This window comes from Oryx dammah, unplaced genomic scaffold (genome assembly GCF_014754425.2).
Source record: "Oryx dammah isolate SB20612 unplaced genomic scaffold, SCBI_Odam_1.1 HiC_scaffold_11229, whole genome shotgun sequence".
Taxonomy (NCBI): domain Eukaryota; kingdom Metazoa; phylum Chordata; class Mammalia; order Artiodactyla; family Bovidae; genus Oryx; species Oryx dammah.
This window is the reverse complement of record NW_024080622.1, coordinates 1995240-2012955: the sequence shown is the minus strand read 5'-3', so window position 1 is coordinate 2012955 and position 17716 is coordinate 1995240.

Here is a 17716-nt window from a genome sequence, read left to right as displayed (position 1 = left end):
TGTAGAGAAATGGAAGAAAAGACATTTTTCTTTAGGAAAAAAACAGAATAGGAAGTGACCAAAAAGGCTATTTAAGACAGAATCCAACATTTTTCTTTCCAAAAAACTTTTTCCTGACTTTTAAGTTTCTATTGATGACATTACAGAGACTCAAACCCTCAGATTTCATTAGTTACTGCCTTATTGACTTTACTTTAAAGGGAACTACCATCAAAGGACAGTTCTGTCCCCTACATGTTTATGCAAGACCTTCCAAAATCATTTTTGCATTTTCAAATTGTTGGGAAAAAATTCTGAGATGAGTGATATTTCATGACATGTGAAATTGACTACATGAAATCCAAATGTTAGTATCTATAAAAGCAGTTTTATTGGAATGAAACCAAGCTCATTCATTTACATGTTATCTCAGACTGCCTTTATGATGGCAGAACTGAGTAGTTACACAGAGGCCAGGTGGCTCATAAGCCAGGAACCCTTATTCTCTAGCCCTTTACAGGAAAAGTTTGTCTTAGTAGATTGTAAGCTCCTTGAATCTAGGAACTATGTTTCAAATCCTAAGAAGCTTCTAACAGAGTGTTTAGCACAGAAAATTCTCAATGAATGTTTGAAGAACTATACTTCAAAAGTATAAAATGAGCTGCTTTTTTTCCTTGCAGCAATTAACCCAGGGACTTTACCCTAGTGGATTTCAGTATATATTTCTTTTAATTGAAATTTAATTATTCTTTTGCTTAAGTCAGTGGTCCTAAAACTTTACCTTGTATCAAAACCACTTGGAGGACTTAAAAAAGCATAGATTCTGGGGCCCTGCCCTGAGAGTCTGATTCAGTAGGTCTGGGGCAGGACCCGAGAATTTTCATTCCTAAAATGTTCCCAGGTGATGTCGCTGCTGCTAGTCTAGGCACCACACTTTGAGAACCATTGATTTCATTAATACCTCCCAAACTAGGATGAAAGCCAGCATCACCTGAGGAAGTATGTTAAAAATATAAATTTCTAGGCTTCCCTGACAGATATTCTGATTCTGCACATATAGGATTGGGGCTGGTAATCTATTTATTTAACAAAGCATTCAAGTGTTTTCAAGATTTCCAGAAGGGTCACTTTTTGGAATCCATAGGTGCGACAACATCCTCTGAGGTGTGATTTCTGCTTAATATTCAAATACTTAGTGCTTTATTCATAGAATAATATTTCATGGGTTTAGAAGAGATCATCTAGTTTGCTATTTTCATTTTCAAAACTTAAGTCACAAAATGGTTGGGTGAAGTATTTAATTAAAAAAAATCTCAATTAGAATTGAGATTAGATGAGATAGTATGAAGTAGAGTGAATAGGAGGGCTGAGCAACCAATCTGGTCTTGGGATAGTGTCTGCGAGGGAGCTGTTTTGGGTGACAAAATGTGCCTTCCAGCAGCTGGGAAGTACTGATTCAGTCTAACAATTGGCTTTTTACTTTTCAGAGAAAAATGACATAATCCTACATACTAATATTTTCACTGAATTTTCAGTTGCTAAGAAACCAATGGAAGTTAAGGGAACAATCCTTTTCTTCAAAAATTGGAACATAATGACAAAAATAGTTTTTATAATGACAAAAGTGCCAGGCTCTAGTGAATGCTCTGTAGAGCTTTTAATTTACAATTTTATTTCTGGCTGTGTGATGCTATAACAGAAATTTTCAGCAGGGTAAACGTCTATTGACCGTGCTGTTTGAAAAGATTATACACTCATTGTAAGTTCATGTCAGCCCTGATTTAGCCACATGGAAGGTCAAGTTCACCTGGGCTGCACTGCTAGACAGCCTGGGGCTCAGGCAGGTGCTTCTGCAGAAGCAGTATTTGACACAATATATTCCCTGTCCATTCTCCATACTAATAAAGAAGTGGGAATGAGAGACCATGTGAGGCAGCACAGAACTGAATTTGGAGCCAACCAACCCAGTGGGACTCTGCTGTGCACTTGGAGTGACCTCAAGAAAGTCACACAACCTCTTGAGCAATCTCTTCCACCATAAGATTGAAGGGGCTTGTTGGCATCACATGATTCTTATATGAAGGTGCTTCATAGACCAGACAGCCTTGTCCCTGCTTATGGCACTGTTGATGTGCTCCAAATGTGTCATCATGAGATATGCAAGATTCTTGTCTGGAAGTCTTAGAAACAGGTGCCTGGTGCAGACTATACAATCTGTACATGTTTCCTGAGTGAAACTGAGAGAATAAAAGGAGAGAAAAAAACATATCAGTTTAAAACAAACTTAGTAAGAACTTTATAGAGCAGAACTAGAATATAGGTAAGAAATGAACCAAGTGCTTATTTCGAAGAAGGGTTCATTTACTTTTTTCAGGCCTGTAACATAGAATTCATGGTTAGCAGTGTTAGACATAGAACTTTACCTTTTAAAAATCCCTATGACTCTATCTCTGTTACAAAGATAACTGTATTAATGTCATGTTAGAAAAGTCAGTCTTAATGTCATTTCAGGTCCACTTTAGATTTACCCAGGGTAAGAAAAATTCATATTTAGATTATGTTTCTTGTTCAGTGAGAAATAAAAAGAGTCTGGCATAACTTTATTTATATGTTGATATTTCTGTAGCCTGTAAAGGGAAGTGAATCCCCACTCATTGCTCACTAGTTAATGCCACGGAGCACTAAAGGGCTATAAAAAAGAAGCAGGTCTTCAATGTGTGCCCTCTGCCAGGTGCCCAAGCAACTGGAAGGATAGCAGGTGCTTTTGTAGAAATATCGAGATTTACGAGGTGGCCTCATCAAGAACAAAAAGTATAGGGAAAGTATTTCTGTATTTGTAGGTGTTGCTTTAATGTAGGTTACTTTATCAAAACATACTGAGTCCATATTTAGTTATTCAAAGATCTGGGAGCTGGGGAGGTAACTATACTCAAGACATAGTTCCTACCCCCTGAGCTTCTGGTTTAGTGGGGAGAAAGGCATATTAATAGGCAGTTATGGGGCTGTGTATATGCCCTGAGCCTGTAGGAACTCACAGGGAGGACACCAGCAAGGAGGGGGCTGTGACTGGGAAGTTTGGTCAGAGGAAGTGACATCTATGCTGGAACTTGAAAGATAAAGAGGAGGTGGTGCTTAGCAAGCTGTGAGATATGTTTCCAGATGAATTGAGCTAATGGTTGCTGCTCTTAAGAATGTAAAACCTGGGAATGAGCTGTGAAGACAGTAGTGACAGGTGTGCAAAACCAAGAGGAGAAGGGAAGAGGCTAGTAGAAGTCCCAGAGGACCCTGCTCCAGCCTCAGTAATGAAAAGGAGGAAGCCCATGAGCAGAGGGAGGAAGTAAAACCAGAGGGAAACGGGTGGCATGAAGGAGGGAGAGTGCTGCCTAGTTTTTGCAGGGACTGCCCAGTCTGATTCCCAAGACAACTGGAGTTACTATTATTCCCAGTCTTTGGCTTCTGTGAGATTCCTCAATTCTCAAAGCAACCTTCTCTGTACTTGAACTAGCTTGAATAGGCCTTTGTCCTTCATGAGGCAGAAGATCTTGAACTGAGTGGGAGGCCAGTCAGAATGTCTTAACATGTCTCTTTCTGAACAGTCTTGCTTTCCCTACTCCCAGATGCAGAAGCAATATGCTCCTGTTGAGTCAAAACCTTGGAACCCTGCCCACTCCCCACCCTCCCCCAACTCTAGGAGAGCTACACCTCGTGTCTGGACCTGCTCCTCCTCTCTATGGGTTCCAGAGGCTCTTCTGTGCCGTACTGGGGGATAGGTCAGTAAGAAGCACCTTCCTCTATCTTATCAATTGACTGGGAATTGCCTGGGCTGTGACCCTGAGGTTTGTCTCAGTCAGTCCAATGTTAGCTTTACACCACTTTCCTTAAATGAACTTCCTTTGTTGCACATTCATAACCTGTTCCCAGAGCTTTCAGAGTACCATGGTCTGTACCCTTCATCTTGATGCCTGATTTGTGGTTACTGGAATCTGCCATGACTCTACTTCAACTTTATCTATGATTGTTACCCCCTCTCAAGGTGACATTGCTGCTGCAACATTGCCATGTGACCCTTACAAAGTCCTTAAGAGACAATCTGAGCACCACTGTTTCCCAGTTTAACTTTCCCATGTTAGTTGATTGAGCTTATTATAATATATAAAACTCTCAGATATATAAAATTTCAACAGAAAAAATGATATATTATGATGTATTAAAACTCTCAAATCTACAAAGCACCACATTTGTTTTATTTTTTCTTCCAAAATAAGAATGGAGCAAAAGGGTAATTATCGTTGCTCACTGTATGATGTGTCAGTAAGATAGTGTCAGTGAGTGGGGAATGGATAGATGATGGGTAAATGTGAGGCCAGCCAGCATAAAGACACAGACTGGGGCATTCTCAGTGGGAACAGGATGGAAATAAAATCTCATGGTTTGCAAGAAGGGGAACTTGTGCCCAACTGTAATTTGATTATCCATATCTGACAGATTTAAAAGCCTGGAGGTGACAGAGATTTAGTCAGTAACAGAACCCACACCTTCTGGCTCTTGAAGTGACTCAAACTTCTGAGATAATCAAGAAAACAACTTCTCTTCTAACTCCACACACACCAACTACTGGGCTAAACATGTAAGAATTAGGCAGGACATGGGGTGCATCTAGTCTGATACACTGCACTGTCTGAAGCAAATATTCTCACTACAACATCCTTTAACAGTAAGCTTCTTGCCATAATTCCATAATTCCTGTAATTCCAAGCTCAGGTTACTATGAGAGAACATTTTCTCTCCTACCATGCTCTATTCTATAAACTTGAATTTCCTTCCCATAGGCTCTATTTTGGCAATACACTACCCATTTCCAATCACCTAAGCCAGAAGTGGCAACCCACTTCAGTGTTCTTGCCTTGAGAATCCCAGGGACGGGGGAGCCTGGTGGGCTGCTGTCTATGGGGTTGCACAGAGTCGGACATGACTGAAGCGACTTAGCAGCAGCAGCAAGCCAGAAACAGCCATCTCTGATAAACCCTTTTACTTTTCTGTATGTTAATAACAGAATCCTGGTTTGATTTGTTTTGTTCTGTTTCTTTGGTGCAGTTTTTCTCCTCTTCTCTTTTCCTCTGTTACCGTTCTTTATCCCTATCAAGAACTTCATTGTTTTGTGCTCTGCTGATAAATTTCAAGCCAGATCGATTTCTCTATCTCAATGATTTTGTCAGAGCTCTCCTGTCCTTTTCAAACTCTTCTCCAGAGGAAGGTGCAAAAATGAGTTTTATTGTGCCATCTGGATTTTAAGGCTCTTTGTAGCTTTTGTAGATGGCAACCTCTCCTATTTATTTTCAATATGTATACTTTACAGTTTGACAATATTTTTACTATTCTCAGAAAAATATCACATTTGTTCATAATAGGAAGCCTTTTGTATTCAGTGGTTCCTGCCAGAGCTGGCTGTGTCCCACCCTTCCAAATAAATTGTCTAGAAAATTGACAGATCTCATATTCTCCCTTTTTTCATTGATTTCTCATTTCTTCATTGACACCTGATGTTGGTGACATCCAACCATTTAGTTATCCAGTGAGAGTATGTATGTGTTTGATATTATTATCACCAGAGTGTAAGCATGAGCATAAAGGGGGCAGATTCGGAGCTGTGTTTCCATTGAGGAGAAAAGTGCTGAGTAACTTTCTTTAGTCCTGGAGAAGATAATTGACAAGGAAATGGGAAGGGAGAGATGTAAATAAGTAGAGGGCAGGTGATACCCGCATAGAGTTATTGTAGCTGGGGTAGGGCCTGGAAGCCCTTTGAAGCATCGGTGCCTAACTCAGGAGGATTCAGGGCAAAAACAGAGGACAGTCTTGGCAGGTAGGTCAGATCACCAATACCTAGTAAGTAGAAAACAAGGAGGTGGGGCAGAATGATGGGCCACATGCTTGTCTTAAAGGTTTTAGATATTAAGACTGATGTCTTTCCCCAAGAAAGCAAGTTCTGTGCAAAAGATCAACCTTCTGTGTCTTTATAGAAGCAAGGAATTTTAAAGTGAAAGAATCAGAGGGATCTTTTGCCTTTGAGCAGTAACATTCTGATACAGGACAAATCATTGATGTTTTTGTTTTTTCATTTTTTAACATACTTATCACAGGTATATTCCTATGCTGAGGAAGTATTTTGGGCTCCTATAATTTCTCCCTTGAAAAGGATTTCTCAAAGGCAGAAGAACAGAGCTCTGATTACGTTTTTTGAGTTAATGCATTCTGGAATATTTAAAATTTTCTTGATTAAAATGACAATTTGAATTCAAAGGGCCACACAATATTAATTAAGTGCCAACTGATGGATGACAATTGCCCCATAGTCTCATCTTCCCTTTCCCATTCACGTGTTCTTATTATGAATTCCTTTATTCCTTCCTGATTAACAAATGGAAATACATGACTAAATTGTTATTGTAACTGGGGTAGGGCCTGGAAGCCCTTTGAAGCATCGGTGCCTAACTCAGGAGGATTCAGGGCAAAAACAGAGGACAGTCTTAACTCATGGCTTATTTTTGCTGTATGTTCTATTTTGTTGGAAGATATTTTAATAGTTTTTCTTCCATTAGCAGTATTTGTGGTAGAAACTTGCTTTTGATTTGAAAGAGAGACCTGGCAGAGCAGACATTTTAAGCTGATCACTTAGTTTCTGAAATTTTAGAGGAAATAAACAAGATGATTAGTTTGAAATGTAATTCATAGTCAATGAGTTAAAAAAAATACTTGAGTTGCTGATTACAGCTAGCTGAAGCAGATCTTCTGAAAAGTAATTCACTTTTGGAGAGATTCCAAATGGATTCTTTCTGCTTAAATTTGCAAAATTTCCCAATGCTGTGTCAATATTTCAAACAGCATTGAAAAAAAGTTTATAAGCAGAATTGATCTGACTTCAACTGCTCTGAATGTAGGCGGTGTCTTGAATTTTCTGAGCACAATATTCACAGATTGAAAAGAGACTTGAGTTTAGATAAATAGTTCTGATTCTCTCTAGTGCACTTGCAGCTCTATTGCCCCTCTCCCATAATGCTTTTTCTTTTTCTTTTTCCCTTTTGAAATTTTTATTATGGATGATTTCAAACATATACAAAAGGAAAGACAACAGAATAGTAAACCTCCAAGTAACCAGCGCTCAACTTCAAGAATCATCAACTCAATGGCTATCTTGTTTCATCTGTACTCCAAGCAGTTAATATTTTCTCCTTTCCCCTATAGTCAATTATTCTGACGCAAATTCTAGACATTCAAGTCACTTCATATTTAAATATTTTAGTATGATCTCTAAATTATGATTCCTTTAATATTATTACCATATTTTTAAAAATTCAGAGTAATTTCCTTCAGGAAATATCCAACTCAAATTCTCTGTTTTGTCTCATATAGTTTTTAATAGTGTATTTATTCAGATCAGGATCTAAACAAGGGCTCACATATTGTATTTGGTCAGTATGTCACTTAAATCCTTTTCAGTATAAGTTTTCCTTTCTTCTTTTTCCCCTTACAATACATTTTTTGGGGGGAGGGGCAGCGGGGGAAACTGGTCATTTATTCCTGTAGATATTCTCACAATATGGATGTTTTTATTTAACATCTTGCTTTGTCTCTTGCATTTCTTTAATAATCTGATCATTGCATGATCCACCCCTGCCTGATTCTTCAGTCTCATCTTACACAGAACTGTCTGCACTCCACCCACATCAGCATTTGCCCGCCTGTACTTAGAATGGTCTTTGATTGCTTGGCTGAATCTCTTGTTTATTCGTTTGGTTGTATCATGAGGAATCTTTCATCATAGCGCATGGACTCTATAGTTGTTTCTTGTGGACTCAGTAGGTATGGCACATGGGCTTAGCTGCTCCATGTGAGATATTAGTTTCCTAAACAGGGATCAAACCCAGGTCCCCTGCAATGCAAGGCAGGTTCTTAACCACTGGATCATCAGAAAAGTTCCTGAAATAACTTTCTTATTGTTTAGTTGCTAAGTCGTGTCCAACTCTTTGCAACTCCATGGGCCATAGCCTGGCAGGCTCCTCTGTCTATGAAATTTCCCAGGCAAGAATACTGGAGTGGGTTTCCATTTCCTTCTCTAGGACTTTACCTTATTAAATTATATTTAATACAAAGGATGTAATCACAAGGTGTGCTTTGATTATTTTTTAATTTACTCCTATCTCCAAGCCTTCTACTTGTGGTCACTGTGGTTACTTTTTATTCCCAGTATCCTGTGATACTACTCACAGGTGGTTAGTATTCTGGCAGAGACCATAACTGACATGTGGAATTCAGTCACTTCTTTAGGTCTTGATGGCCGTGGGACCTACATTGCTTAGCTGTCTCCACAGAGTTTCTCAAAATGCAAATAATTCCCCATGTTTAAAAGGAGATGCTTATGCTTGTTTATTAGTTTGCTCGGGTTGCCATGATAGAATGACACAGACTGGGAGACTTAAACAACAGAAGTTAATTTTCTCATAGCTCTGGAGGCTGGAAATCCAAGATCAAGGTGCTGGGAGGGTTGGTTTCTGCTGTGACTTCTCTTCTTCACTTGCAAACAACTGCTTTCTGTTTTTCCTGTGGGCATGCAGAGAAGTCTCTGGTGTTGCTTTCTTTTTTTATAAGGACATCAGTTCTATTGGCTTAGGGCCCTACCATCATGACCTGAATTAATTACCTCCTTAAAGACCCATTTTCAAATAAATTCATACTGTGGGTTAGGGCTTCAATACATGAGCAGCCACAATTCAGTCCATAACTATCCAAATAACACATTCCCCAGGAATCTGGGTCTAAACTGAACCTACTCTGCTAACTACAAAACATTTCATTCGTTTCAATTCTTAGCAATAGGTGACTCACATTTTACTTTATTTCATTTTTTAATTCAACTTAATAATATACTTCTATGGCTATTCATTTTAATAATTAAATTGTCCCAAAGCAGTCTGTTCAAGGAGGTTTCCATTCTTTTTGACGCAGCTGTTTCCACCACTGCTTCCTTATTTTCTGCTTTCTGACACAAGATATTCCAGGCTCAACTTTGACTTTTCTCAGTCCCAGCCCTAGAGTCAACCACTTCTCCAAGGAACCCTGATTCATTTTAGTGAAGAACGATATTTAGAAACCAAGATCTGAGCACTAGGTGGGCTCACCATTACTGGGTTGGCCTTTAGTTAGTGAACCTGTGTTCACTGACAACTCTTTTCTGAATCATGGAGTCGTAATGTTACAACCAGTCCAATCCATTACTATTGGATTATGTTCTTTCTTTCCATATCGTCTCTCTCCTTTACTGAGAATCCTGATTTCCAACATCAAGATACTCATTCACTTGCTCAAACTGCATCACACAGTACAGTTCCAGAATTACACCAATTTTACTACTAATGAATAATAAGTTTAAATTTTCTCTGTATTTTTTTTTGTGTGTGTGCCCTTAGAATATATCCTATTCACTATACACAAAGTACTATGTTCTAAAGTCTGTGAATTAATTCTTTCCTCCATGTGGTCAACAATTTGACGTAAAGTTAGGTTAACTTGTTTCTGCTTGTATTCAATTTTAGGGTTTGCTTTTCTTCATTCTTTTAGATTTTATATTTTGAATATGTTGAACATTTTTTACAGTTTAAAAATCAAATGATATAAAGAGATATATCAGGAAAGTGTCACTCTCATTACTATCCCCTACACCCCAAATCCTACTTGCCTATCAGTGTTAACCATTTAATTAATTTCTACTTTATCTTTATTTCTTCAAACACACATACACACACTGTTTGCAACTTACTTTTTCAGGATATCCTGGAACTTTATATCAATTCACAAAGATATTTCTTATTCTTTCTTAGAGCTGCATAGTAATTCATTGTGAGAGTATAGTAGCCAGTCTCCTACAGATGGGCGTTTAAGTTGTATTAAATATGTTGCCATTACAAGTTACACAGCTGTAAAATGATTTTTGTATTTATTTTACATTTGTGGGATTATATCTTCAGGGTAAAATTTCTAGAAGCAAGCTTGCTGGATCAAATGGTAAATGCTCATGTGCTCTAGATATTGCAACATTCCTCTTCACAGAGATCGAACTATTTTCACTCCTGACAACAGTGTGTAACAGTGCCTGTTTTCTCACAACTTTATCATCAGAGTGGCTTGTCAAAGTTATTTTTTCTCAGTCTGACAAAAAAGAGAAATTGTATCTCAGGAAGCTTTAGTTTCTATTTCTCTTATTATAAGTCAGTCTGATGATCTTCTCATATAGCAAAGAATTGCCATATAACATTTTTGTGAACTGTCTATTCATGTCTTTTGCCTTTTTTCTAGACAATTTTTGATATTTTTAACTTTGATTTTCAAGAGTTCTTTCTGTATTAGCCACATTAAAACTTATCTATGGTATGTAGTACTTCAGTTTGTCCTTTTCATGACTATTTTTAAGATGCAAAGCTTAAAATTTTGAAGACATTTAATTGCATCAAATTGATCACCACTTTATTGTTCCTGGAGTTTGTTTCTTAGTTAAAAAGTCTTTCTACTTAAGAAGGAATGTACACTTGTTTTATTCTAGTGGTTATATAAATTCATGTTTCTTACATTTGGACCTCTAATCCATCTTGAGTTGATTCAAAGAAAACTTTTTTACTGAAGGCAAGCGTAACCTTTATTTTCAAGGCCATGGTATTCTAGTCTTACCAGTAAATATCAAAATTATATCAACCATTAGGTACACTTCCAATTAGGTACACTCCTCAGTAGGAAGCAGCCACCAGCTTCTCTCCCAGCTCCATCCAGGAGGCTTCTGTTCAGACAGAGCACAGGGATTTAGGAGAGCTGGTTGGGTACAATTTTGATAACCTCTTTTTAAAGCTATAAGCTATTTCAGGTATAGTATCAACTATTTCAGGTCAAGAATTTATTTTACTATTTAAATATCTAGCCACTAACAGATAAGCATTAGGGAGTTCTTTGGGGTATAGCAATGCTCTGTTCGTTGTGGTGGTGGTTTTTACACATGGATAAAAACTCATCTAACTATACATGTGAAAAGGGGCAAATTTAGCTGTATGTCAATTACCCCTCGATAGATAGGACTTTAAGAAATTGTGTCTATAAAGTGTGTTTGTGGTAGAGGAAATGGGGAGAAGATGATAATATATTTCTTAAAACACTAGAGCTATGTCAAAACAATAGTTACCCTCCCCCCAAAAAAAGCCACAAAATTAAAGAAAAGGAGAAAAGAAAGGAGAAAGAGTGTCTTTCTGGGTGTTTGATGAGAGGCTCTGTCGTTTACTCCCTGTAGTGCTGCTCTATCCCTGTGCATCTTTCACCAGGCAGTCACCTGCCTGCATCCAAAAGTTGTATGCAGTAAACTTGTGATACTGATGCAGAATGGACCCGCTGAACTGGCTGGCACCCCACTGGTCACATGCTACTCACATGGCCAGGAGAAAGGGTACAGCGATCATGCCGCTGAAGCCTGTCAGGTAGGTCTACAACCCCAGAAATATGCACAGGTACCAAGGAGGAAGTTCTTCTATGGTGTAAACCATGTTCAGTCTCTGGGAGTCTAGACTGCCAGTACTATCCAAGTACTCTCCGCGAGAGAGCTCTTTTCTATGATGTCGTTTTCCATGGGGCATTTGCCATGAGCTTGGTGTCTTCATTTTCATGTTCACCGTTGGACGTGGCACCCCCGTTGATCACCACTGGTAGAGTAAAGAAAGCGGGGCACTTCACTCCATCTTTGTATTTCCCTTCAGTTGAACTTACAGCCTCTGTGGATAAGGATGTAGTGTTCTTACTAATACTCACTTGTAGTGTACTTACTAATACTCTTACTAATCATTAAGAGAAAAGGAATAGCTTGGCCTTTGGACTGAAGTGGCTGGAAGTTGTCTTGCTCAAGCGAGGAGCCCAGGATCAGAGTCCAGTGCCTGGAGCCTCAGATTCTCAGGCAGAGAAGAACCCCACTGGAGGCAGCGTGGGAGGCTCCAGTCCTGCCACTGCTCCACAGTACCTGCCGCCACCTCCAGATGACTCATTTTAAAAGATGCGATCGAAGGTTAAATGGCCAAGTTGACTATAGCCTTATTTCATCTGTTTCTACCAATCCTAGGAAAATTGGATCAAAAATTTAAAATTAATACTTATGAATTATATTTTTCTGTGATTAATTTTTAAATAGTTGATTTAATATAATGATCAGATTAGTTTTAAGTACTAAAAGGGCTTCCCAGGTGGCGCTAGTGGTAAAGAACTCAGCGGCCCAAGCAGGAGATCTAAGGTCCACTCCAGCATACTTGCCTGGAGAATATCATGGACAGACGAACCTGGCAAGCTACCTTCCATGGGGTCCTAAAGACTTTTTGAAAGGTACTTAAAATATACTTACTTAACACTGACATCAATATCTCTGTAATCAATTTATAAATGGGCCTTATAAAGACAATGTAAAAAAGCTCTAACAAACTCTGACATACTAGTTTTATGACCCAAAGTTCAACTTTTACCTACTCAAAAATGCACATACTGAACACCTTATTCACCCTTCTCATCAATTCCCCATCTTCTTTTCATTGCTTTATTTTTTCCACCACAGATCATCTTCTGAGATACTGGATATCAGATGTGTCAAGATTTAACTTGCTTATTTTGTTTTTCTGCCTACTTCAACTAGAAGGTAAACTCCATGAGGTCAGAGTTTGTGTCTGTTTTGTTCAGTGGTATATCCCAAGCCTCCAGAACAAGGCTTATCACATGATGTGTGTGTGTGAAGTTGCTCAGTCGTGTCCGACTCTTTGTGACCCCGTGGACTGTAGCCCACCAGGCTTCTCTGTCCATGGGATTCTCCAGGCAAGAATACTGGAGTGGGTTGCCATTTTCTTCTCCAGGGGATCTTCCTGACCCAAGGATTGAACCCAGGTCTCCTGCATTGTAGGCAGATGCTTTACCATTTGAGCCCAAGGGGCACTTGATATATATTGGCTAAATACATTAATGAATTAATAGTATGTCAAATTATTCTGTCCAATAATTGTTCATTATTGACACACAGATCTTTTCTTTTAATGTAAGCTAAATAGAAGGATGGCATCAGAATCAACCAGAGAACTTGTTACAGCACAGATTATTGAGCTCTACTCCCAAATTTTGGATTTTATAAATCTGGCATGAGGCCTGAGAATTCGCATTTCCAGTGAATTCCTCCATCATGCTGATGCTAGAGGTAGAAGAAACACTTCAAAAAACACTGCTTTACAGAAACCAAAACTCAATAGCATCATGAAATTTGGGGGATAGATGTGAATTACTAGCATCTGGCCTTAGCTTTGGGCTTAGTACATCTGCTATATTGTGATTAACCTGCAGGAGCAAATGTGGTGGGGCATAGGATTGGTATGGCAGTAAGTAGTTTCCTTGACTCTCTCCCAACAAATTAAGAAGCATGCTGAATCCCCACAGGCTGTCATTTTGTTCAAATGTGTTTTGAGCCTCAGTGATGGCAATAGACTCTCATAAAGCAAGCCCTGGCCTTCCCCAGAGTGTCTTGGTTAACATGATGAATGAGTGGAAATTTTCCCATTGGAAAGCTGTTATGGCTTTTCTTTTGGTGAAAGCTTCTTAAAAGATTCTCTAATGCAACATGAAAAAAAAAATAGCATTCCAGTTACTGAGACAGTAAGCCCTTCTACAGTGTCTTTCATCCTGATAAGTCTTTGCAAACATCAACTAATAGCTCAGGCAATCCTTGGAGGCAAGTTATATTCTCTACATTTTGTTCTTTTAGAGATTGGAGACAGAGGTTTGGCTTCCAGCTCATGTTTTTGTGGCCTGGCCTGTCTCCTTTTTGGTCTGTTTATTCGCTGGAAGAGAGATGAGAATTAGGCCTCAAAACCCAGATTCTCTGCTGCTTAGTAACCTCCTGCGGCAGGTTATTTCCTGCCTCAGTTGTTATTTCCAACAATCCTGTTTTTCATGTGCAATGATTAATTATTAAGGCAATGATCTTAAGGACTATAACATTGTTTATTATTCAGTAGGGGTGAACTTACAAGAAAACAGAAGTCTTGGTTTTATGAACATTCTTCTGTGTTAAATAGAACAATGAAGGAGATATATGCAAAATTGTCAGCAGAATAAGCACAACTCTGTTGACCTAGAAGTGTTTTCAGTAACATCGACACATATTCAGTAAGTACCAGGTTAAATTTATCTTATAATTTCTAAATATGTTCTTAAATTTTGATAAGGTGGGAAGCCCATTACTAGAAAGAACACCTTTTATTGGGTAAGAAAGCACATACACTGGGTCTAGAGTATCAAACAGAGTATTTCTTTGATTCTCAGTCACACTAAATCCACCATTACGAGTACAGAGAAGGCAGAACCTCTTTCTAGTCTTTCTTCTTTTTCTTCCTTCATGTAATATTTTTTGAGTGCCTAGTATAGGCTTGGTCCAGTTGCTAGGATTAAAGCAGTAAAAAAACCAAAGTTCTGACCTCAAGGATTTAGATTATAGTAAAGGGAAATCATTAAATAACACTGTATATGTATATCAGAATGAAGAGTGATAAATACTGTTTAGATATCAAGAAGGAACTCACAAGTAAGATGACACTTGGCACACGAAGGAAGTGTGGGCATGAGCCAATGAATATTTGAGGGAAGAGAATTCCAGAAGAGGGAAATTAGGTGCCAGTGCCCTGAGGGAGAAGCAGGGCTGCCATGTTCAGGAGCAACAGAGTGGTAATGGGCTGCAGGAGAGTGAGTCAGGGGTGAAGAGGCACTAGATGAAGTGAGAGAGGTGCAGAAGTATACCAAGATACGGATCAAGCCTCCCATTCTTTTTAAATTTCCTATGAATTAGATGGAGTGTTAGTATGGGTAGGAGATCCAATGAGTAAATGTTTGAATTTTACAAGATACTGTCCAGAATTGGGTAGAAGAATTAAGTTATGTTAGTTTTTCTCTAGAGTAACTACAGATTGAAAATAAATATTGTTTCAAATTTGTGCTATTTTTCATAAAGTCAGAAATTTAAGACCTCAAGCTTAACTTATTTATCAAAGAGCTTAGGTTACATCTCTAAGGATTATGTCCCTTAAAGTGAAGTGAAGTCACTCAGTCATGTCTGACTCTTTGCGACCCCATGGACTGTAGCCTGCCAGGCTCCTCTGTCCAGAGGATTTTCCAGGCAAGAATATTGGAATGGTTTGCCATTTCCTTCTCCAGGGGATTTTCCTGACCCAGGGATCGAATCAGGGTCTCCTGCACTGCGGGCAGACTTTTTACCATCTGAGCCACCAGGGAAGCCCATGCCCCTTAAAGGGAATCACAGTGAGAATTTGTGTAAAGAATTTGACCCATTCTGTGCCTTTCCATCATATCCTCCTACTATTCCCATTTTGCATGCACTAAGATTGAATTTGAACTTATATTAGCACATGTGCTAACTTATATTAGTACATGCTCCTAAACAATAATTTAAGAATTTAGTTTTGGATTGAATCCCTTGTTAGCAGTACATTTTTAAATAGACTAATTTGTTGCTGACCATTATGATTAGAATAATCACCCCATTGGAACGTATGTACAGTAGAGATAAAGGGAATTAAAACTATGAAGGCTGATTATTCCACTTCCTTTCACAAATACTTAATGTTACACCCCAAGAAGACCATAGTCTGAAAATACACTACGGTTTCTTTTATGACTTGTACAGACTGAAGCTGGACTAAATATGTTGGTTTGTAATAAATAGTGAGATAAATCAGGAAAATAACCAGTTTTGATTGGCAGCCAATTTTGATTGGTAGAATTAATGTCCTTAAATCTATTTCTTATAGTTCTCTGTTTCCTATGTCTTCTAATGTGGTTTCTCTGCAAAACATGGAGAAATGTCATTGAATTTTATTTATGAGTATTTTATTTTGTACTGGTTTTTCATTACATTCTCACAGGGTGTCTTGAGGTTGTTTTCACTATGCATTTACATTATTATTTTTATTTATTAATTATATTATATAATATATAATTTATATTATATTATTTTTATTACATTATTATTTTCATTATGCATTTACATTCATGTGGTATACTCTAACTGGAGAACTCTGAGTAAGGTTGTGTATACAACAGAGAACCTAACTTGCCTAAAACAATGATATGTCCTTTGATATAATGATATCCTTTCAGCCTCTGTCACTGCAACCCTAGCTCCAGTCACTATCATTGCCTGAGACAGTTTTGGTTGACCTTTTACATTTTTACAGCAGTGTATAAGAGTTCCAGTTTCCTAACTGATATTTGCTTTTATCAGTCATTTTCATTTAGCCAGTTTAGCTTGCGTGAATTGCTATTTCATTGTGCTTTTAATTTCCATTATAATTAATACTGTTGAGCAGGTTGACCATCACATTTAATTGCAACTCATCCATGCCCATGCTACCTTACAGATATTCTTTATCTATTTAGTTTCTATTTCTGTTCATAGCACTTATCACCTGCTAACATGATACATAATTTACATATTGTATATATAAGTAAGTAAGTAATTAAAGTCTCTCAGTCGTGTCTGACTCTTTGTGACCCTGTGGACTGCAGCCCACCAGGCTCCTCAGTCCATGGGATTCTCCAGGCAAGAATACTGGAGTGGGTTGCCATTTCCTTCTCCAGGGGATCTTCCCGACCCAGGGATCGAACCTGGGTCTCCCGCATTGGAGGCAGACGCTTTAACCTTTGAGCCACCAGGGAAGCCCTATTATATATATATATATATATATATATATATATATATATATATATATGTATATTCTTTTCTTTTTTGGCTTGAGTTTTATTTATTTTTGTATTGAGTATAGTTAATATATAATATCAAGTTAATTTCAGGTATACAGCTCAGTGATTCATTTATACATACATATATGAAAGTGATCCTTGGGTCGGGAAGGTGCCCTGGGGGAGGAAGTGGCAACCCACTCCAGTATTCTTACCTGGACAATTCCATGGACAGAGGAGCCTGGCAGCCTAAAGTTCATGGAGTCGTAAGAGTTGGACACAACTTATCAAGAGTCAGACACAAGTTAAACCACTACCACTATGATTTTTCCAGTGGTCATGTATGGATGTGAGAGTCAGACTGTGAAGAAAGCTGAGTGCCGAAGAATTGATGCTTTTGAATTGTGGTGTTGGAGAAGACTCTTAAGAGTCCCTTGGACTGCAAGGAGATCCAACCAGTCCATTCTAAAGGAGATCAGTCCTGGGTGTTCTTTGGAAGGACTGATGCTGAAGCTGAAACTCCAATACTTTGGCCACCTCATATGAAGAGTTGACTCATTGGAAAAGACTCTGATGCTGAGAGGGATTGGGGGCAGGAGGAGAAGGGGATGACAGAGGATGAGATGGCTGGATGGCATCACAGAATCGATGGATGTGAGTTTGAGTGAACTCCCGGAGTTGGTGATGGACAGGGAGGCCCGGTGTGCTGCGATTCATGGCGTCACAAAGAGTCGGACATGACTCTTTGTATATATATATATATATACACACACACTCAGTGATATATGTATTCTTCAAATTCTTTTCCTTATATATTATTACAAAATATTGAGTTGTATTTTTTACTTGTTGTCTATTACCTTGACAATCTCCCTTCCCAACTAAAATGTTAACTTTTGCCATTTTGCTCACTGATGCAGCCCAGAGAATCTAGAAT